This window comes from Glycine max, chromosome 18 (assembly GCF_000004515.6).
Source record: "Glycine max cultivar Williams 82 chromosome 18, Glycine_max_v4.0, whole genome shotgun sequence".
NCBI lineage: Eukaryota > Viridiplantae > Streptophyta > Magnoliopsida > Fabales > Fabaceae > Glycine > Glycine max.
Window position 1 is genome coordinate 34,572,579 of NC_038254.2, and position 22,928 is coordinate 34,595,506.

The window sequence follows — 22,928 nt, forward strand, 5'->3', positions numbered from 1 at the left end:
TGCTTCTAGTCATCACAACTTTGCACTCTTCTTTAGGTTTTTTTCTCTATGTTTGCTGTAAAGCTGTTTGATGATCTTTCAGCTAATTGCTTTGCAAGCTGGCCCACCTGGACTTCAAGATTCTTAATTGCAGACTCAGTGCTCTTTTGGTTAGACATTAACACTTGCATGAATTGAGCTAAAGTCTCTTCCAGCTTTGTGGTTCGGTCGTAGAGATTTGGCACCTACTGTTGTGGCTTTGTAGATGAACCACCCTAGTCTCTGTTGAATTGGTTACCAGGGTGATTTTGCCACTATCTCTGTTGTTGATACTGCTGGTTGTTCTGAAATCCTAGAAATCCACTTGTATTGAAATTGCCTTTGGGTTGATTCCCCATATAATTAACTTCATGTGCAATTAGCTCTTCCTTAGGGATACAACATCCAGATTCATGAGCTCCACCATAAATTCTACATCCTGCAACCTGCAAAATAGAAGAATGTGAAGTTTGTGCAGAATGAAACTGAGTTGGAAACTTACTTAGTGTTTTTGTTAATGTCTCTAGTTTCTTGGACATCAACTTGTTTTGTGCCAACAGAGCGTCCTGTGAGGTTAGCTCCAATAAAATTTTCTTGGTAGGAATATGGGCTCGGTCTCTCAAAGTGGCAATGTCACTAGCAGCCATACTTTCAATTAAGTCCATTGCTTCGTCAGGGGTCTTCATTTTGATCTTACCCCCAGCTGAAGCATCCAAGAGCTGCTTAGATTTTGGTCTCAACCCATCTCTGAATATGTTGAGCTGTATTGGTTCTGAAAAACTGTGAGTGGGAGTCTTCCGCAATAAACCTCTAAATCTTTCACGTGCCTCACTCAATGATTCATCTGGAAACTGGTGGAAGGAAGAGATGGCATTTTTCCTTCTGGAGTCTTCAATTCAGGGAAGTACTTTTTAAGAACTTTTCTACCACTTCATCCCATGACTTCATACTGTTTCCTTTAAAAGAATGAAGCCATCTCTTGGCTTCTCCAGATAAAGAAAATGAGAACACACTCAACCTGATTGCATCTGCTGGCACACCTACCAACCTAATAGTATTGCATATCTCTATATAGGTAGCTAAGTGAGCATAAGGGTCTTCATTGGGTAAACCATGAAACAAATTATTTTGAATCAGCTATATCAAAGAAGGAGGATATGTAATGGTCTGAGCTTAAACTTCTGGCTGTGCAATACTAGTGAAAAATTGTGGCACAATAGAACTTGAATAATCCTCTAGGGTTACTCCTCTTGGCTTTTCAGCCATGATTGCATCTTCAACAGATTCTATATGAGAATGCCCTGCAATAGGAAAACTAGAAGATGCCTTGGATGATCGAGGTTCTTCTACTGGAGTTGCTGTTGCTTCTAAATCCTACAAAAATTTTCTGATTCTCTCTGAATTATGCCTTCTACAGGTGGCGTTAATCTCCAAATCAATGGGAATCAAATCACTTGCAGTAGATCTTCTTTGCATACAAGAAAACAGAACAACAATTATCTAGTCCAAAATAACAATGAATGTATGGTAACTAAAATATGAACAAAAAGAATCAATGAATCAAAAAGAAAAACTATAAAGCAATGCTGTAAAACTGAACTAAACTCTTCTTAAATCTAGATCCCCGGCAACAGCGCCATAAATACTTTGTTGGATTTCCCTTGCAGTTACTTTTTGGTCCACTTTTTCTTTATACAAATATGTTCAAGGGAAATCCAGTTTGTCGGAAAGCGCACCAGATCGTCAAGAATTTAAAATTAAAACGGATGAATCCGAGTATCAAACTTAGGGAACTAGTCTAAGATAGAGTTAAATTTAGAAATAAGGCATTGTTGAAAGAAACATTGATAATTGATGATTTAGAATATGATTAAACTAAGTCTAGGTTAAAAACAGTAAAAATGCAAGAAAGTAAAATTGATAGTAGTAGGTAGAAGTATTGGGTCTTTCTAATAGACTAGCTAATGCATATAAGGATGTTTCTCTAATCAATCATGCTTTTGTGTTCTATGCTGTAGCCTAAATTACTAAACCTCAATCCCTAGTTAGACTGAATCAATCCAAGCTTCGCTCTCAGATCCCTCTTGTTGGACTACGCTCAATTTAGACAGCCCTCCTAGGTTTAGACTAACTTAAACTAAGCTTCATCCTCAGATCCCTCTTGTTGGACTAGACTTAGCTTAAATAGCTTACGAAAGTTTAGACTAATTTAGCCTAAGCTTTGTCCTCAGATCCCTCTTATTGGACTGGACTTAGACCAAACAACATTATTGTAACAACATATTTAAAACCAAAACTTGATCTACAGATCCCTCTTGTAAGACTAAGTTTCAATTCTGCTTCATTCAAGTTCTAAGGCAACAATACGGAATTTAAGCACTGAAAGAAGCATTGAACACAAGAAACACAATCAATTAGATATTAAAGTAATTACATCAGCTGTTCTCTAGAAATCCCCAACTAGGGTGTTTAGCCAGCCATTACAGAAGAAACCCTAACAATAATGAGCTTACAAAACCTAGGTATCTCTGCAAAAGCTACTCCTCTTGCTGCCTCCGGAGCTCTTTTCCTGAAATAGGCACTGTGGTGTGCCCTGGAATCTGTGCAAATCATCTACCTAAAAGTTCTATACCCTATTTCTGCACAAGACAGGCTTTAAATAGGCTCTAAATTCGTGACATTGCGCTTAGAGCCACCCTCACGCTAAGCGCGAGTAAGTGGATTTGAGCTTAGCGCTAGTCGTGCGCTGAGTCTAGTTGAAGACAACTGTTGTGCTCAGCGCACTGATCTCGCGCTTAGCGCGAGGCCTTGGTATTGATGCTTTGCCAGGTTCTTCTATCGCGCTAAGTGCGTTGAAGCTGCACTTAGCGGTGGATGTGTGCTTAGCCCACTGATGAGCTAAGCTCAACAATCACTTTTGGCACTTCATGACTTAGCCTCTTTTTTACCTGAAATTGCACATATTTCATCATTAAATTCAATGGACATATTCTAGAGATAGCTTTAACAATAAAACAAGATTTATTTACAAAATCACTACCAAATAACCATAAATTGGGGAACTATACAAGTTTGGGAAAATGTTTTCTATACAAAAGTTAGTCGTATAAGACGACTAACAGCTCACCATAGAGAAAAGTGTTGGATCAAGTGGCCTCGGAATAATTAAGAAGGGGGGGTTGAATTAATTATTAACGAACCTTTACTAATTAAAAATCTATCCTTCTTAATGTTACCAAAAGTAAAAGCAATAATTAAAGTGCACAACAGAAAATAAAAAGTGTAGGGAAGAAGAAGACAGACACAAGAGTTTTATACTGGTTCGGTGTGACATCCTGGAAATTTCTACCTGGAATTTTTGTAAACGGTGTATTTTGAATGATTATATCTATATATATATATATATATATATATATATATATATATATATATATATATATATATATAAGTATTATTCAGTGTATATGCATATATGTTCCTGGTAGAAGTAGGAATAGTGGGGGCAAGATACGCGGGTTAGGCTAATTAAGGAAGAGAAATCCATAACTGGAAGGTTATAGGTTAATTCTTAATTAATTAGTCTAAAAATCATCGTTTTGCGTGTGACTTAGAATTTAACAAAACCAACCTCTGAACCACGCTCGGGGTTTCATTCTGAGCGTTTTGATATATATATTGCCTACTTTCGAAAACTGGCCCCGACGGGCGCAGAGAAATGCGAGGGACTGGAACCAGAGAAACGACACGCAAATCGAGGCAGGACTTTGACATTTCAAAAGGTCAGATTTTTTCTCTTCATGTGGCTGAGCATGAGTCACATCAAGAGAAAAGTGGGCCTTTTGCTCCACTCAAATGGAGACATGTGGCATAACTTAAAATAAAATAATAGAAAAGAGAAAAAGCCTTTTAAACCAAAAAGCAACTCTCTCTCTCCTCACTCAGCCCACATTTCAGAAGCTTTCTCCCTCTCCCTCACGTTGCTTTTTCTTTCTTCTTCATCCTCCATTGAAACTCCATTAAAGCTCCAACCTTTGGTGCCCATTTCTGCTCCAAATCGCGAAAGGAAGGCATTTTCGGAGTCGTGAAGCGCATCTCTACGTGTGGGACCTCGAAATTTCAGGTTTGGGTAGACTTCTTTCTCACTTGATTTTCGTGGGTATTGGGTTTTGGGAGATATGATGGGTAGTTTTGCTAGGTTTCTGCTTCATGATAGTTATTTGTGAAGAAATTTGTTGAAAGCATGTTAAACTTGCCATGTTTGGATGAATTAAGCTTACCCATTCAGTTTTAGGGTTTTATGATGATGCTTTTGATGTTGGTGTGCTGAAATTGCTTATGGAAAGACTGTTAGAGATGAAGGGTAGAGTTAACCTAGGGTTAGAAGGTGAGAATATGGTGTTATGAGTGGAAAAAGAGTGAGTTTTTGAGAGTTGGAAGGCCAAATATGGATTTAGTGGTATTTGGAGGTTAAAGTGAGTTAATCCTAGTTTGAAATGTCATTTAGGACTTATGAGAAAGCTTGGGCTGTGCAAGTGAGAAAAACAAATGACCAAGTGGACAAAGAGTCATTTCTAGGGTAAAAATTGGGTGTTGAGGAGTCAAATTTTGATTCGGTGGAATTTTAGGTGTAAATCCAGTTTGAGCAAGTTTAAATTGATGTTATAGACTTGTGTGAGGTGAGAGTTTGCTCCAAATTTACCTCATTCTCAATTTCACTTCTCAAACCTTGAAAATCCATTAAATTGAGGGGTTTTGGATACCTAGATTTTGTGTCGCTTTGGTCTGAAGCTTGTCCTTGGTTTAGACATGATTGGTACATGATTTGGGACTTGTAGGATTCAATTTGGGCAAAATTGGATGAGGGAAAGAGTGGTTTTCGAAATCTGCACTTTATGCAGAATTTTGCTGTTGAAATGTGCAGCAGAATTTTGTATAAGTGCAGAAAAATGCTTGTGTATGGCTGGTTGTGAAAAGGGTAGTACATATGGGGTTCTGGACATTTTCTAGCAGATCCCAACGGTCAAAATGTAGACTTATGTACTAGATACTTCCAATAAAATTTTCGAGTCGATCCAATGGTTAACGAATTGGAACGAAGAAAATGTTACTGGGGTATTTGTATGTGAAAAGCTATGATTTTGAGTTGTGTTTTGGGCAGAGTTTCTGCCTTTGCCCTATTTTGCTTGGTTTTGTTGGTCCATGATGATTGGATGTGGAATTACCTGGATGTTGTGGAAGCTTGGGAGGATTGATGGGGACCCGGCGTTGAGAGGAACGAGGATAAGGGCTACGTGGGAGTACGTGAGCTCAGTTGGAGGTGGGCAACAGGGGATGGTGGGTTATACGTGATTTGTGGATGTGGAGAATCGTTTTGCACCATCGCCCGACCGCCACCTAGTACCACATGTGATGGGTACCCCATAATTCGACAAGCTTGAAATGAGGAAGTGTAGAAGGGTGAGACTTCCTGCTTTTATTCGTTGACCACAGAGTGGTACCTGGAGATATGTCGCGGGGGTCAGGAGACCTTGGGGACGTTAGGTGGGGTGCTATTGCCCACAACCAAGCTTGACCAATCCCGACCCAACCCGGGCATAGTCAGTCAGTGAGAACCTGTGATGTACCTAAACAGGCGAGCTCCTGGCAGTCAACAGATAAAACAAACAAAGACCACAAAGCAAGGAGGCTTGTGTGGTGGCTGGCCAGCTGTGAACTTTGATTGATATATGGGATATGGTGTGACATCCTGGAAATTTCTACTCAGAATTTTTGAAAACGATGTATTTTGAATGATTATATATATAAGTATTATTCAGTGTATATGCATATATGTTCTTGGTAGAAGTAGGAATAGTGGGGGCAAGATATGCGGGTTAGGCTAATTAAGGAAAGGAAGTCCATAACTGGGAGGTTATGGGTTAATTCTTAATTAATTAGTTTAAAAATCATCGTTTTGCGTGCGACTTAAAATTTAACAAAACCAACCTCTGAACCACGCTCGGGGTTTTATTCTGAGCGTTTTGATATATATATTGCTTACTTTCGAAAACTGGCCCCGACGGACACAAAGAAACGCGAGGAACTGGAACCAGAGAAATGGCACACAAACCGAGGCAGAATTTTAGCGTTTCAAAGGTCAGATTATTCTCACTTTTGTGGCTGAGTATGGGTCACAGTCAAAAGGGAAAGTGGGCCCTTTTTGCTCCACTCAAATGGAGACATGTGGCATAGTTTATAATAAAATAATAGAAAAAGAGGAAACCTTTTTTTTTAAAAACTAAAAACTGTTCTCTCTCCTCACTCAGCCAAAAGAAAAAAAAATTCAGAAGCCTTTTCTCTCCCTCTCTCACATAGCTTTCTCTCTTCTTCATCCACCATTGTTGCCCAACAAAGCTTCAACCTTTGGTGCCCATTCCTGCTCCAAATCGCGAAAGGAGGGCATTTTCGGAGTCGTGAAGTGCGTGTCTACGTGTGGGACTTTGAAATTTCAGGTTTGGGTGGACTTCTTTCTCTCTTGATTTTCGTGGGTATGGGGTTTTGGGAGATATGATGGGTAGTTTTGCTAGTTTTCTGCTTCATGATGATTATTTGTGAAGGAATTTGTTGAAAGTATGTTGAAATTGCCATGTTTGGATGAGTTAAATATACCCATTCTGTTTTAGGGTTTTTATGATGATGCTTGTGATGTTTATGTGCTGAAATTGCTTATGGAAAACTGTTAGAGATGAAGGGTAGAGTTAACCTAGGGTTAGAAAGTGAGAATGTGGTGTTATGAGTGGAAAAGGAGTGAGGCTTTGAGAGTTAGAAGATTAAATCTGGATTCTGTGGTAAATGGAGGTTAAAGTGAGTTAATTCTAGCTTGAAATGCCATTTAGGACTTATGAGAAAGTTTGGGCTGTGCTAGAGAGAAAAACAAATGACCAAAGTGAACAAAGAGCCATTTCTAGGGTAAATTTGGGTGTTGAGGAGTCAAATTTTGATTCAGTGAGATTTTAAGCGTAAATCCAGTTTGAACAAGTTTAAATTGATGTTATAGACTTGTGTGAGGTGAGAGTTTGCTTCAAATTTGTCCCATTCTCAATTTCACTTCTCAAGCCTAGAAAATCCATTAAATTAAGGGGTTTTGGACACCTAGATTTTGTGTTGCTGTGTTTTGAAGCTTGACTGTGGTTTAGACATGATTGATACATGATTTGGGACTTGTAGGATTTGATTTGGGCAAGATTGGATGAGGGGAAGTGTGGTTTTCGAAATCTGCACTTTGTGCAGAATTTTGCTGTGAAATTGTGCAGCAGAATTTTGCACAAGTGCAGAAAAATGCTATGCATTTGCTGGTTGTGGAAAGAGCAGTGCAGAATGAGTTCTGCATGTTTGCTAGTAGATCCCAACGGTCAAAATGTAGGTTTATGTACTAGAGACTTCCAGTAAAATTTTCGAGTCGATCCAACAGTTAACGAATTGGAACGAAGGAATTGTTACTGGGGTCTTTAAGTGAGAAAAGCTGTGATTTTGGTTGGTGTTTTGGGCAGAGTTTTCTGCCTTTGCCCTGTTTTCTTGGCTGTGATGGTTTGTGTTGTTTGAATGTTGAGTTACTTGGATGTTGGGGAAGCTTGGGAGGATTGATGGGGACCCGGTGTTGAGAGAAACGAGGATATGGGCTACGTAGGAGTATGTGAGCTCAGTTGGAGGTGGGCAACAGGGGATGGTGGGTTTATGCGCGATTTGTGGATGTGGAAAACTTGTTGTGCACCATCGCCCGACCGCCACCTAGTACCACATGTGATGGGTACCCCATAATCCTACAAGCTTGAAATGAGGAAGTGTAGAAGGGTGAAACTTCCTGCTTTTATTCGTTGACCACAGAGTGGTACCTGGAGATATGTCGCGGGGGTCAGGAGACCTTGGGGACGTCAGGTGGGGTGCTATTGCCCAAAACCAAGCTTGACCAATCCCGACCCAACCCGGGCATAGTCAGTCAATGAGAACCTGTGATGTACCTAAGCAGGCGAGCTCCTGGCAGTCAACAGATAAAAGGAACAAAGATCACAAAGCAAGGAGGCTTGTGGTGGCTGGCCAGTTGTGAATTTTGTGTGATGTATGGGTTGTGGCCTCTGGTAATCGATTACCAAGGGTGGGTAATCGATTACAAGGCTTAAAAATGAAGATAGGAGACTAAGATGGTCTCTGGTAATCGATTACCACGGGGTGTAATCGATTACCAGGCTTGAAAACGAGGTCAGGAAGCTATGAGGGCTTCTGGTAATCGATTACCAAGGGGGTGTAATCGATTACCAGGCTTAGAAATGAAGGCAGCAGGTTGTGGAGGCCTCTGGTAATCGATTACCAGTCTGCGTAATCGATTACACAAAGGAATGGGTCACTGGTAATCGATTACCAGGTATGTGTAATCGATTACACAGTGCCTTTTTCAGGTTTTCATGCCCTGAAGCTATGTGATTCGAGTTTGGCCTCTGGTAATCGATTACCAAGGCTGTGTAATCGATTACTAGGGATGAAAAGCCTTGAGATACCCCTTTTTACTTGCATGTAGTGGTTATGAGACGCATTATGCGGCGGCATAGTTAGATTCTTGTGAAAGAGTCTACCCCTTTCCTTTCTTTCTTGTAGATCGTGATGGCGGCGCAGCTAATCCATGATCGAGGGGAGATGGAGTGCCTAGAGGGAGTCTGGGAGACCCTCGAAGGCAACACGAGGTGCCGATTTCGAGGAACTATTCGATTTACGGCGACTTCATTGGTGCATCCAGATGAACCCGTGCGCACGCTTCAGCGTACTATGGAGTGGATACCACCCACGCCTACATCATACCGTCTAGTGGAGCCAGTCCAAGTGATCGAGGTGACATCATCCGAGGAAGACCCCGAGGAGTATCCTGAGGAGCTACCTCCCGAGCCTGCTGTGGATGCTCTTGACTTTCTAGAGGGTGATGAGGACCCACTTCCTGAGGTGGATTCTCCCGAGGAAGTCATGTCGGCATCTGAGGCAGACTCTACGGAGGATAGTGGCCCGGGGGAGATGGCGATCAGTGGAGGCTCTTCATCCTAGTGGACAGCTCTTCGGACTAGTTTTATATTTTTTTGAGGGTGGGTGTATCTAGGACTGACTGTTAGGTTTACTCTTTTGTTTTTGTATGGGTAGACCTGATGTATAGGAATTTGATGATTGTATACATGTGGCTGAAGCCACCACTATGGACACCTTTGCTCTGGATGACACTATGTATTTTGTAAAACTCCCATATTTTGGACAGCTTTAAATGATGAATGTATTTATGATCAATCTTGTTACTCGAAAAGAAAGCATTAGCAAATTTATTTGTAAAAGAGTTTATCGACCGTATTTTATTCTTTTATTTTCACGTGACGACCTAAAGTAATGGCTGGTACATTCTTCCTTTTGAAACAACAAAATAGTTTAGAGATTATGAGCGGTAAGAAAGAAATGACTCCGAATAGAGTTGTGAACTGGCCATTCAGGACTCTATAGTGAGGATTTTCCTTCTAAACCTTGTTATGGTGAAAAGAGAAAGAAATGAAAAAGAAAAAGAAGAAGAAAAAAAATTACCATGGTTTTTGTTAATTAAATCATTACTATTAAACCAATCATTATTTTGGGGACGCCACATATGGCCTCTGGTAATCGATTACCAAGGGTGGGTAATCGATTACAAGGCTTAAAAATGAAGACAGGAGACTAAGATGGTCTCTGGTAATCGATTACCAAGGGGTGTAATCGATTACCAGGCTCAAAAACGAGGTCAGGAAGCTAAGAGGGCTTCTGGTAATCGATTACCAAGGGGTGTAATCGATTACCAGGCTTAGAAATGAAGGCAACATGTTTTGGAGGCCTCTGGTAATCGATTACCAGGCTGTGTAATCGATTACACAGAGGAACATGCCACTGGTAATCGATTACCAGTTAGGTGTAATCGATTACACAGTGCATTTTTGCAGGTTTCATGTCCTGAGGCTGTGTAATTCGAGTTTAGCCTCTGGTAATCGATTACCAAGGCTGTGTAATCGATTACCAGAGATGAAAAGCCTAAAGATACCCCTTTTACTTGCATGTAGTGGTTATGAGACGCATTGTGTTGCGGCGTAGTTAGATTCTCATGTAAGAGTCTACCCCTTTCTTTTCTTTCTTGTAGATCGTGATGGCGGCGCAGCTAATCCATGATCGAGTGGAGATGGAGTGCCTAGAGGGAGCTTGGGAGACCCTCGAAGGCAACACGAGGTGCCGATTTCGGGGCACGATTAGATTTACGGCTACTTCATTGGTGCATCCAGATGAACCCGCGTGCACACTTCAGCGTACTGTGGAGTGGATACTACCCACGCCTACGCCATACCGTCTAGTGGAGCCAGTCCAAGTGATTGAGGTAACGTCATCCGAGGAAGACCCTGAGGAGGATCTCGAGGAGCTACCTCCTGAGCCTGTTGTGGATGCTTTTGACTTTCTAGAGGGTGATGAGGACCCACTCCCTGAGGTGGATTCTCCCGAGGACGTCATGTCGGCATCCGAGGCAGACTCTACGGAGGATAGTGGCCCTAGAGAGATGGCGATCAGTGGAGGCTCTTCATCATAGTAGACAGTTCTATGGACTAGTTTTATATACTTTTGAGGGTGGGTGTATCTAGGACTGACTGTTAGGTTTACTCTTTTGTTTTTTTTGTATGGGTAGACCTATTGTATAGGAATTTGATGATTGTATACATGTGGCTGAAGCCACTACAGTGGACACCTTTGCTCTGGATGACACTATGTATTTTGTAAAACTCCCATATTTTGGACAGCTTTTAAATGATGAATGTACTTATGTTTAATCTTGTTATTTGAAAAGAAAGCATTAGCAAACTTTATTTGCAAAAGAGTTTACCGATCGTATTTTATTTTATTATTTTCATGTGACGACCTAAAGTAATGGCTAGTATATCTTTCCTTTTGAAAAAGCAAATATTTAGAGGTTATGAGTGATCAGAAAGAAATGACTCCGAATAGAGTTGTGAACTGGCCATTCAAGACTCTATAGTGAGGATTTTCCTTCTGAACCTAATTATTGTGAAAAGAGAAAGAAATGAAAAAAAAAATCTACCATGGTTTTTGGTTGTTTAAATCATTACTATTAAACCAATCATTATTTTGGGGACGCCACATTCGGAAACAACCCGTGCCTACATCCAGTCCCCAAGCGACTTGTGATCCTTGAGATTTCTTTTCAACCTTGTAAAATCCTTTACAAGCAAAGATCCACAAGGGATGTACCCTCCCTTGTTCTCTTTGAACAACCTAGTGGATGTATCCTCCACTAGAACTGATCCATAAGAGATGTACCTTCTCTTGTTCTCAGTCACAACAACCCAAGTAGATGTACCCTATATTGTTACCACAAAGGATGTACCCTCCAATGTGTTAAGACAAAGTTCTCAGGCGGTTAGTCCTTTGAAACTTTGTGAAGGGGGAAACAAAAGTATTCTCAGGCGGTTAGTCCTTTGAAATCTTTTGTTTATGGGAAAGGGAAGAATCAAAAGAATTCTCAGACTGTGTCATTTTGAATTCTTTGACAAGGAAGAAGGGAGACACAAAAGAATTCAGGCGGTTAGTCCTTTGTTCTTTTGGAAAAGGGAGAAGAGAGACACAAAAAGAATCCAGGCGGTTAGTCCTAGGCGAATTCTTTTTGGCAAAGGGAGAAGGGAATGAAAAAGATGAATAGCACACTTTTGTTTTCAAGGTTTGGAAAACCAGAAAACTTTAGAAAGCTTTTGGCAAAGGAAGAAGAAGAAGAAATTCAAGAGGATGTTCAAAGAGATTCAAAGGATGTAAAAGATTGTAATCATTGTATTAAAAATGAAAGTTAAGGACTTGCTTTTATAGACTCTTCATGTCTGGTCAAGAAAACCACTGGTAAGAGTTACATCTTTTGATTTTTGTTCAAAACTTATCACTGGTAATCGATTACACAAAGCATTTTTGTGAAAGGATGTGACTCTCACATTTGAATTTCAACGTTCAAACACACTGGTAATCGATTACCAATATATTGTAATCAATTACACCGTTTTGAAATTGATTGGAACGTTGTAAATTCAGTTGAAAGCTTTTTGAAAACAAAACTTGCCACTGGTAATCGATTACAGTAAACTAGTAATTGATTACCAGAGAGTAAAAACTCTTTGGTAAAAGCTTTTGTGAAAACTTCATGTGCTACTCAATGTTTTGAAAAAAAATTTTGTACTTATCTTGATTGAGCCTTTTCTTGATTCTTGAATCTTGATCTTGATTATTCTTGATTCTTGATTCTTGAAAACTTGAAACTTGAAACTTCTCTTGAATCTTTCTCTTGATTCTTGAATTGTTCTTGACTCAATCTTGAAATCATTCTCATGGGCTTTTTGTCATCATCTTTGTTATCATCAAAACATCTTGAATCAATCTTGATTCATCATCATGAATCAATCTTGATTCATCATCATGAAGCAATGAAGCTTGCTTCTACAAAAAGGAGATCGGAGAGGGAAGAGAGCCTCCTAGTAGCAACCCTTGACTCGTTCATTGCAGATCCGCAACTACGACAACAAATTTGTGTCAATCCCTGTCATGAATAAGAGATCAACAACCACACCATTGCCTCGAACGAGAGAGATCAACAACCTCTACATCATCATGAACGAGGGTTGTACAATCCTCAACTCTTTCACTCAGTTGTCATCAACACACTTCATCGAATCCTAGCCACCACTGTCAAAAGCCTACTACGAACGAGGGACACTACAACCACTCCATGACCACAGTCTATGAACAAGGCTTTTGAACTTTGATTATTATAAAATCAAATAAAAAATTAGTGGTGTTTAAAATCATCAGTATGTGAAAACCACTAAAATCGACACATGCCTCTCACTGCGCTAATGTCATTAGCCAAATTTAGACAGAAGGACTTAATTGAACCATTTAACAATTAGAGGGCCAAATTGAACTTTACAAATAAATTAGAGGACAAAAAAAATAATTTAGCATAAAAAAGTTAATTTTGTACTTTTTTGTTTGAGGATAATGGGAAGCATTTTGAAACATTGGAAAAGGTGAACTAGAGGTTAATGTGTTAAGCATAAAGGTGAGGCTGTGTCTTTGGTGATGCGTACAAGATAATGAGAAGGGAGGGTGATTCATGAAGGCGTACCACGGGTGGGTAACTTTGTGGACTTATTTTTCTTTTGCATTATCAGTGATAGTGATGCAATGTAGTAACGGCGACAATGGCAATGACCGTTATCAAATGTAGGAAGTGGCACTAGTCAAGACTATTTTTCAGCCGACGATCGATGATGGTTTTTGGCCGACATCGACTATGTTTTTCTCGGTTGATGTCGGCCTAAGATATTTTTCGGCTAATGTCAGCCAAGCGTATTTTTGGTAAATGTTGGCCATTGATGTTTTTTGGGCGACATTGACTAGGGCTTTTCTCAATCGATGTCATCGGGGTTGTTTTTTGGCCAACAACGACTAGGATTTTTTGGTTGACATTAGCAAGGACTTTATTTTGGCTAAGGCCAGCTAGGTTTTTTTTTGTCGATGTTGGTTAGGAATATTTTCTTATTGGTGTCGGCTAGGGTTTTTTTGGTCAACGTCAATTGAGTCTATTTTTTGGCCAACATTGGTCGTGGCTATTTTTTTGGCCAATGTTGGTCAGGACATTTTTCTTGCTGGTGTTGACTAGGATTTTTTAGTTTACATTGAATGATGATGATTTTTGGCAGACATCTGCCATGGCTATGTTTTGGCTGACATCTGTTACATTCTTTTTTGTCAACATCAATCAAGACTATTTTTGATCAGTTGTCAGTTGGGGCAATTTTTTGGTAGACGTCAACTTGGATTTTTTTGGACAACGTAGGTTGGTAATAGTTTTCGGCAGACGTCAGTAAAAAAATAGCACCAACTAACGTTGACAGGAAAAAACCTAGCCAACGTTAGTTGAACAAACCCTTGATTGGCATAAAAAAAACAAACTTAGCCGATGTCAGCAAAAAAATAGCAATAACCGATGTTGACCCAAAACCTAGCCGATTTGAGCAAAAAAATATCCGTAATTGATGTCAACCAAAACCCTAGCTAATGTCGGCCAAAAACTGGCCTTGACAAACATTGATAGAAATAAAACCCTTGCTGACATCGACCAAAAATAGCATTGACCATTGTCAGCCAAAAACCATCATCAACTGATAAGTTCTATCCTATTTTATTGTGTTCTTTTTTTACTCTTAAAGTTTTTTGTGGCCAGTCCAACCATTTGAATGATTTGAGAATAGATTGTGATTAGAAAGTGATGATTTTATTTGGAACTGAAATTTGATGGTTGATGTGTTATGAGGGATGGGTTTTAATCTTTTAGCTTTATAAGAGGCTTGTTTTATATGTATCAAGATTTTATGATTTATCTTTGTATGGAAATGTTGTAAGTTGTAAAATTCAGAAATTTTTTCCCCAGAAATTGGGGATAAGAAGCAATGGTGTCTCCATAACCATGAACTACCCTACTAGAAATAAAGGTTTTAACATCGCTACTTTAAGATTGGTTATATAAAAAACCAATGTTAAAAAAAATACGGTGGCATACTCGTAAATAAGATGAGCTTGTTAACATCGATTTTTCAAAAACTGATGTTAACAAGAGCTTATTAACATTGGTTTTTTGAATAACCGATGTTAACATTGGTTTGTTAACATCGCTTTTTGGAAAACCGATGTTACTAGAAAAAACTCAACATCAGTTTTTTCAAAAACTGATGTTATTGGATCTTTTATATTGACTGCAATGTGGCGGGTAAACCATGGAGCTCCCAACTTGAACCTTTTCTACGCACTCAAACCCTAGCTTTCTCACTCACTCAAACCCTTTCGCACTCTCAGCCGAACCCATTGTCATTGTCACTAGAAACTCTGGCGGTGCTAAAACTGGTTGTCATTGGTTTGTCTTCTCCGGTCCCTTTCACTGTCGGTCTCATGGCGATGACCATGTGACCAAAGCATAGGATTCATTATCTTGAAAGGTTAGTATTTTATACTATGGTGTAGCAAAACTATATTTGTCTGTTTGGTACCAGAGCAAAACTACCCCTCCTGCTAGTTTTCTGAATATTGGTGGTTTTGGACTATGCTGATTGCGCCAGGGAAGTTTCTATCTAATGTTTTTGGGAATGATGATTGACGCATGTAGTGATTGAGCTGTTTCTTGGATTGCTGCTCTATTTTTGGACTATGCTAATTGCGCTGCGGAAGTTTCTATCCATACACCCTCACTTTGAGGAGAAGAGGTAACTAACTTAATGCTAGGATGTTGTAACTTGTAATTGTAATGAGACGGATATGAATTGAGGAAAAACTGTCCATGAATTAGCATGTCTTCATTCTATGTAGTGTACTTGTTTGGTGTATAGGTGGTGAATGTTATTCTAGATCATTTTGATTGGTTGAACAATGTTGTAGGGATCCTCATAGCATTTAATATACTCATGCTTTTAACTTTCACTGGTTTCCAGTCACTTACTAAGCATGGTCATCTTATCTTCAATCAATCGATCATTTAAATTGAGAGAACTCTTGTCAGATTCAACTTTATCTATCATCCCCTGGTTAGGTCTAGTGTTGGTCCTTCAAAACTAGTATCACCAACAAGTAAACTATTAAAAGTCAAATTTAAAAGAAAAGAAACAATTGAAAACAATATTTGAAGACAAACCTTTGTTGTAAGAAGACAACAAATTTTTGTCACTTCCTTGAAGCTTGAATGGATTTTTCATATTCATATGAAAGAGCATCAAGAACCTACATAGGATATACATAATCAAGTCAGTTTTTCATTTCAATAAAACCACCCTACAAACATGACTATTTGTAGCTACTCGAACAATTGGCTTGGCAATATTATCTATCTTTCAATCAAAAGCATTACAAGCTGCCGTTAGCCTCTTTTCCATAGACCGTATGACATTAGAGCATTGCAGTCAGCTTCCATATACGCATTCTTCTATTAATCCTATCCCAAGTCAACAAATTAGAAGCATGACATAAAATATTAGCCCACTTCCTAAACAGAAAAAAGGCACACCCATTAAAAATATCTAGTGTAAGAGTTATAATCAAGTTAGGTTAGTCAAAAGTCAAAAACAAGAATTCATTTTAATAATTCTTTAAATTTTTAACAGAAGCAGTAAGCACCACATGATGCTTGACAATAAGAAAAAAGGAAATAAATCTAAGCGACTGTCACAGACTTACAAGAAAGTAGAAATCTAATTGGATTGGGTGATTCATTGACAGGAAAGGAGAGAATTGTCCTTATAAGGGTCTCTTCAAAACTGATCCACTGCTTGGTTTCCAAATTCTATAGATTAAAATAGAAATAGGACTACTAAGAACGGGATTATATAGCCAAATTAAATCTTTATCCACCCTATATGATATATTCTATTTAGAACATAAATCACACAAGCAATCCTATGTAGCACCAACCATATTTACTTAAAGGTTCTAATTGCAAAGTAGCAGAAACTTTGCCAGGCTTGCAGTAGATCCTTCAAAATTAGTCCAATATGGAGTAGCTGCAGCATGCTACAATTTTGCTAGGAGATGTGCCCAAGTAGCTTATGAGTTTAAAGAGATTAAAACTTCTATAAACTAGAGAAGCTAAATTATTCTCTCAACAAAACTAGAGAGTAGAGAATAAATATCCTGGTTATATATTATGAGTCAGTTAGTTTAAACTTAAAAGAAGTGATTCTAAAAAAAAGTGAATTTTTAAGAGATAGGAGTTGCTTCTTAAAAAAGCAATTTTCTATTAAAGCATTTTACACAAACTAAAAAAAAAAACAGAAAAAGCTTATTTTATTTTTTTAAAAAGTGCTTTAAGAAAAAAAGAAGCTTAAACATGGTCAATATGCTGCCCATAGAAGACAAATGATTTTTTTAGAATTATAAGCAAATAATAATAGGGGTGTACAACCCACAATAATGGGGAAAAGTTTGTTACCCAACTCTTATGATGCAATCCTACCCCCCAAGGGCATTGGATAGAAGACTCCAAGAAGATTGGGTCAAAAATGCAAGAGAAGGCCCTAGGATTCTCATGAGCCTTAGGATAGATTTCGGGCCCATGGGCTAAGTATGAGCCCACTTATCTTGGTACATATTAGATTAAGGTTTCATTAATTTTGGGCCTTGTATTTAGGGCTCCATAATGTAGGTAGGGTACCCTAGAAATATAGGATTTTTCAGCCCTAGTATTCTAGGGCACCTAGACTAGTTTTTGTATTAGGGGTAGTTTTGTAATTTCACATGCACTAAGTGGATATTTGATGTGTGTGGTTGGAAATAAATTTAATTGAATTGGTAGAAGCCCAATCCAATTAAATTTTAGAGGGGGAGGTGAGCATTTGCTTACTACACCCCATTGCCACATCATATAGTCACACTTTGTGCATGTCCTTCATGCTTTTCATGCCTCATGACACCTAAGCACACTTAGTGGAGAATCTTGGAATTGATCTTGGATTAGTGGGCTGAACCATAACTAAAATTCACTAATCATAATTAGTGAAATTTTGGCTCCAAAGTTTGGCTCCACAAATTCAATTTCAAATTCAAGTGAAATTTGAATTTCCCTCCAATTTTGTGTGACACTTAGGCTATAAATAGAGGTCATGTGTGTGCATTTTTTTGAACTTTGATCATTTGAATATTAAACTTAAGATTTCAAAGCTCATTTGGAGCACAAAATTTCGTGCTCTTCTCTCCCTCTCCCTTCATTCATCTCCTTCTTCCTCCAAACTCTTATCCATGGCCTCCTATGGTGGTAAGCTTCTTCTAGACTCATCTTCTCCTTGAAGTGGCGTCTCCTCTCTCTCTTCCTTCTCCATTTCGCTGCCATTCATCTTCCAAGGAGCAAAGGAATCCATTGATGAAGAAGATCCTAGGCCTACAAGCTCCAATGGAGCTTACATCATGTGGTATCAAGAGCATCTTCATCTAGGTGATGCTCTTTTGCTTCCTCTATCTTTTTGTTCGGTGAATTCTCTTTAATTCCTTGTTCTTCATCTTATTCTCCATGTATATCCTCCACTGTCTTGTGGTTTGGTGCTGTTTAGAGTAGATTCAAAAAAAAAAAACCGATTAAATCTTAGATCTACACTTGTTCTTGCATTTCCATGGTTCAAATTTTGTAGATCTACTCTTGAATCTTGTTTTTGTGTTGATTTTAGGTTCTATCATTTTTCATTCATAATATTCTTGTGCTGAACCTTAGATCTAAATTTTCTTCCAAAATATTGATTAGAAAAAAAAACACAAAAATCTAAGTGTAAATCACTTAATCCATGTTGTCTTAGAGTCATGTTTAGTCATAGTAATTGTCACATTATGTTCTAAGTTTGTGTTGAATTTTTATTTTGTTGATTGAATTCTAGATACATTTGTTCATGTATTCTTGTCATTCTTAGCCTATCTTTTTGAATTTTGAGTCTAATTCATGCATGTTATTTAGTTCATAACATGTTCTAAATCAATTCCTAGAAGTAGTCTTGTTCTTGAACTTTTTTTTTGTTTTCTAAGTTTCCTACATGATGCCTATGATGAAGTTGAGTTGTGGTGCTGAGTTGTGGCTGGATTTGTGAATCAAATAAGTCTTAAGCTCTCTTGAATTGTGTTATTCAAGATAATTGAGCATAAGCAAACACAAATTGTAACTATCCAAGCCTTAAGCAACATAAACACTACTCTTGATTTCTAGGTTGAAATCGCTGGTGCTGGCAGCTTGAACATACAAAATTGTATAAATTACTGGGAATTTCTCACTACGAGTTTGGAGCTGAAATTTTTACTGAATTTTCTAGACATCTGGAAAAAAATTATAAAAAAATAACCAAGCGATTTGGATTAAAGGAAAAAATAATAAAAATCACACAAGTTGGCAGAAAAATCAGTGTCCAAGAAAAAAAAAAGTGAAAGGGAAGTGTGCTTGTTGTTTTGGCTAAAAAATTTGTTCTATAATTGGTGCCTATTTTATACCAATCCTAGTTCTGAAATTTCAATTGAACATTATTGTGAAAACAAGTGCCAAAACTAGAGGTTTCTTGAGTCTTTTTTTTTAGAGTTTTTCTACTCTACTCTAGAGCCATTCTAGGTTTCTCTTTGAGTCCTAGCTTGCTTTTTTGTGCTTTACATTGCTTTAATTGTTGAATAATCCTTGAAAATTTGTCTTGTTAAAACTCTATTGGTTTAGCTTTCATTTCATTTTTTTTTGGTCTTTGGTTATTGTGGCGTCCCTAAATTAATGACTGGTTTAATAGTAATAATTTAAATAACAAAAACCATGGTAAATTTTTTTTTCTTCTTTTTCTTTTTCACTTCTTTCTCTTTTCACCATAACTAGGTTTAGAAGGAAAATCCTCACTATAGAGTCCTGAATGGCCAGTTCACAACTCTATTCGGAGTCATTTCTTTCTTACCGCTCATAATCTCTAAACCATTTTGCTGTTTCAAAAGGAAGAATGTACCAGCCATTACTTTAGGTCGTCACGTGAAAATAAAAGAATAAAATACAGTCGATAAACTCTTTTACAAATAAAGTTGCTAATGCTTTCTTTTCAAATAACAAGATCGATCATAAATGAATTCATCATTTAAAGCTGTCCAAAATATGGGAGTTTTACAAAATACATAGTGTCATCCAGAGCAAAGGTGTCCACAGTGGTGGCTTCAGCCACATGTATACAATCATCAAATTCCTATACATCAGGTCTACCCATACAAAAACAAAAGAGTAAACCTAACAGTCAGTCCTAGATACACCCACCCTCAAAAGTATACAAAACGAATCCAAAGAGCTGTCCACTAGGATGAAGAGCCTCCGCTGATCGCCATCTCCCCCGGGCCACTATCCTCCGTAGAGTCTGCCTCAGATGCCGACATGACTTCCTCGGGAGAATCCACCTCAAGAAGTGGATCCTCATCACCCTCTAGAAAGTCAAGGGCATCCACAGCAGGCTCAGGAGGTAGCTCCTCCAGATCCTCCTCAGGGTCTTCCTCGGATGACGTTACCTCGATCACTTGGACGGGCTCCACTAGACGATATGGTGTAGGCGTGGGTAGTATCCACTCCACCGTGCGCTGAAGCGTCCGTGCAGGTTCATCTGGATGCACCAAAGAAGTAGCCGTGAATCGAATGGTGCCCCGAAATCGGCACCTCGTGTTGCCTTCGAGGGTCTCCCAAGCTCCCTCTAGGCACTCCATCTCCACTCGATCATGGATTAGCTGTGCCGCCATCACGATCTACAAGAAGGAAAAGAAAGGGGTAGACTCTTTCACAAGAATCTAACTATGCCGCAACACAATGTGTCTCATAACCACTACATGCAATTAAAAGGGGTATCTTAAGGCTTTTCATCTCTGGTAATCGATTACACAGCCTTGGTAATCGATTACCAGAGGCCAAACTCAAATCACACAGCTTCAGGACATGAAAACCTGAAAGAGGCACTGTGTAATCGATTACACATACCGGGTAATCGATTACCAGTGGCCCATTCCTCTGTGTAATCGATTACACAGACTGGTAATCGATTACCAGAGGCCTCTACAACCTTCTGCCTTCAATTCTAAGCCTGGTAATCGATTACACCCCCTTGGTAATCGATTACCAGAAGCCCTCATAGCTTTCTGATCTCGTTTTCAAGCCTGGTAATCGATTACACCCCATGGTAATCGATTACCAGAGACCATCTTAACCTCCTGTCTTCATTTTTAAGCCTTGTAATCGATTACCCACCCTTGGTAATCGATTACCAGAGGCCATAACCCATATATCACACAAGATTCACAGCTGGCCAGCCACCACAAGCCTCCTTGCTTTGTGGTCTTTGTTCCTTTTATCTGTTGACTGCCAGGAGCTCGCCTGTTTAGGTACATCACAGGTTCTCACTGACCGACTATGCCCGGGTTGGGTCGGGATTGGTCAAGCTTGGTTTTGGGCAATAGCACCCCACCTGACGTCCCCAAGGTCTCCTGACCCCCGCGACATATCTCCAGGTACCACTCTGTGGTCAACGAATAAAAGAAGGAAGTTTCACCCTTCTACACTTCCTCATCTCAAGCTTGTAGGATTATGGGGTACCCATCACATGTGGTACTAGGTGGCGGTCGGGCGATGGTGCACAAAAAGTTTTCCATATCCACAAAGCACGCATAAACCCACCATCCCCTTTTGCCCACCTCCAACTGAGCTCACGTACTCCCACGTAGCCCCTATCCTCGTTTCTCTCAACACTGGGTCCCCATCAATCCTCCCAAGCTTCCCCAACATCAAAGTAATACAACATTCAAACAGCACAAGCTATCACAGCCAAGCAAAACAGGGCAAAGGCAGAAAACTCTGCCCAAAACACCAACCAAATCACAACTTTTCTCACTTAAAGACCCCAGTAACAATTCCTTCGTTCCGGTTCATTAACCGTTGGATCGACTTGAAAATTTTACTGGAAGTTTCTAGTACATAAGCCTACGTTTTGACCGTTGGGATCTACTAGCAAACATCCAGAACTCATTCTGCACTACTCTTTCCACAGCCAATCACACACAAGCATTTTTCTGCACTTGTGCAAAATTCTGCTGCACAATTTCCCAGCAAAATTCTGCATAAAGTGCAGATTTCGAAAACCACACTTCCCCTCATCCAATCTTGCCCAAATCAAATCCTACAAGTCCCAAATCATGTATCAATCATGTCTAAACCAAAGTCAAGCTTCAAAACACAGCAACACAAAATCTAGGTGTCCAAAACCCCTCAATTTAATGGATTTTCTAGGTTTGAGAAGTGAAATTGAGGATGAGGTAAATTTGAAGCAAACTCTCACCTCACACAAGTCTATAACATCAATTTAAACTTGTTCAAACTGGAGTTACACCCAAAATTTCATCGAATCAAAATTTGACTCCTCAACACCCAAATTTACCCTAGAAATGGCTCTTTGTTCACTTTGGTCATTTGTTTTTCTCCCTAGCACAGTCCAAGCTTTCTCATAAGTCCTAAATGACATTTCAAGCTAGAATTAACAAACTTTAACCTCCATTTACCACAGAATCCAGATTTAACCTTCCAACTCTCAAAGCCTCACTCTTTTTCCACTCATATCACCATATTCTCACTTTCTAACCCTAGGTTAATTCTACCCTTCATCTCTAACAGTTTTCCATAAGCAATTTCAGCACATAAGCATCACAAGCATCATCATAAAAACCCTAAAACTGAATGGGTATGTTTAACTCATCCAAGCATGGCAAGTTCAACATGCTTTCCACAAATTTCTTCACAAATAATCATCATAAAGCAGAAACCTAGCAAGACTACCCATCATATCTCCCAAAACCCCATACCCACGAAAATCAAAGGAGAAAGAAGTCCACCCAAACCTGAAATTTCGAAGTCCCACTCGTAGACACGCTCTTCACGACTCCGAAAATGCCCTCCTTTCGCGATTTGGAGCAGAAATGGGCACCAAAGGTTGAAGCTTTGTTGGGCAACAATGGTGGAGGAAGAAAAGAAGAAGAAGGCTGCGTGAGAGAGAGGGAGAGCTTATGAATTTTTCTGTTTTGCTGAGTGAGGAGAAAGAACAGCTTTTGGTTTTTAAATAAAGGGTTTTCTCTTTTCCTATTATTTTATTTAAGCTATGCCACATGTCCCCATTTGAGTGGAGCAAAAAAGGGCCCACTTTCTCTTTTGATTGTGACCCATACTCAGCCACAAAAAGTGAGAAAAACCTGACCTTTGAAACGCTAAAATCCTGCCTCGGTTTGCGTGCCGTTTCTCTGGTTCCAGTTCCTCGCGTTTCTCTGCGTCCGTC

General features: G+C 39.2%; 1 pseudogene; it reads right to left on the reverse strand.

Moving 5' to 3' along the window:
* Nucleotides 1-293: 293 nt before the first annotated feature.
* LOC106796974 (uncharacterized) overlaps nucleotides 294-22,928 on the reverse strand; it is a 98,232-nt pseudogene continuing 75,597 nt past the window's right edge.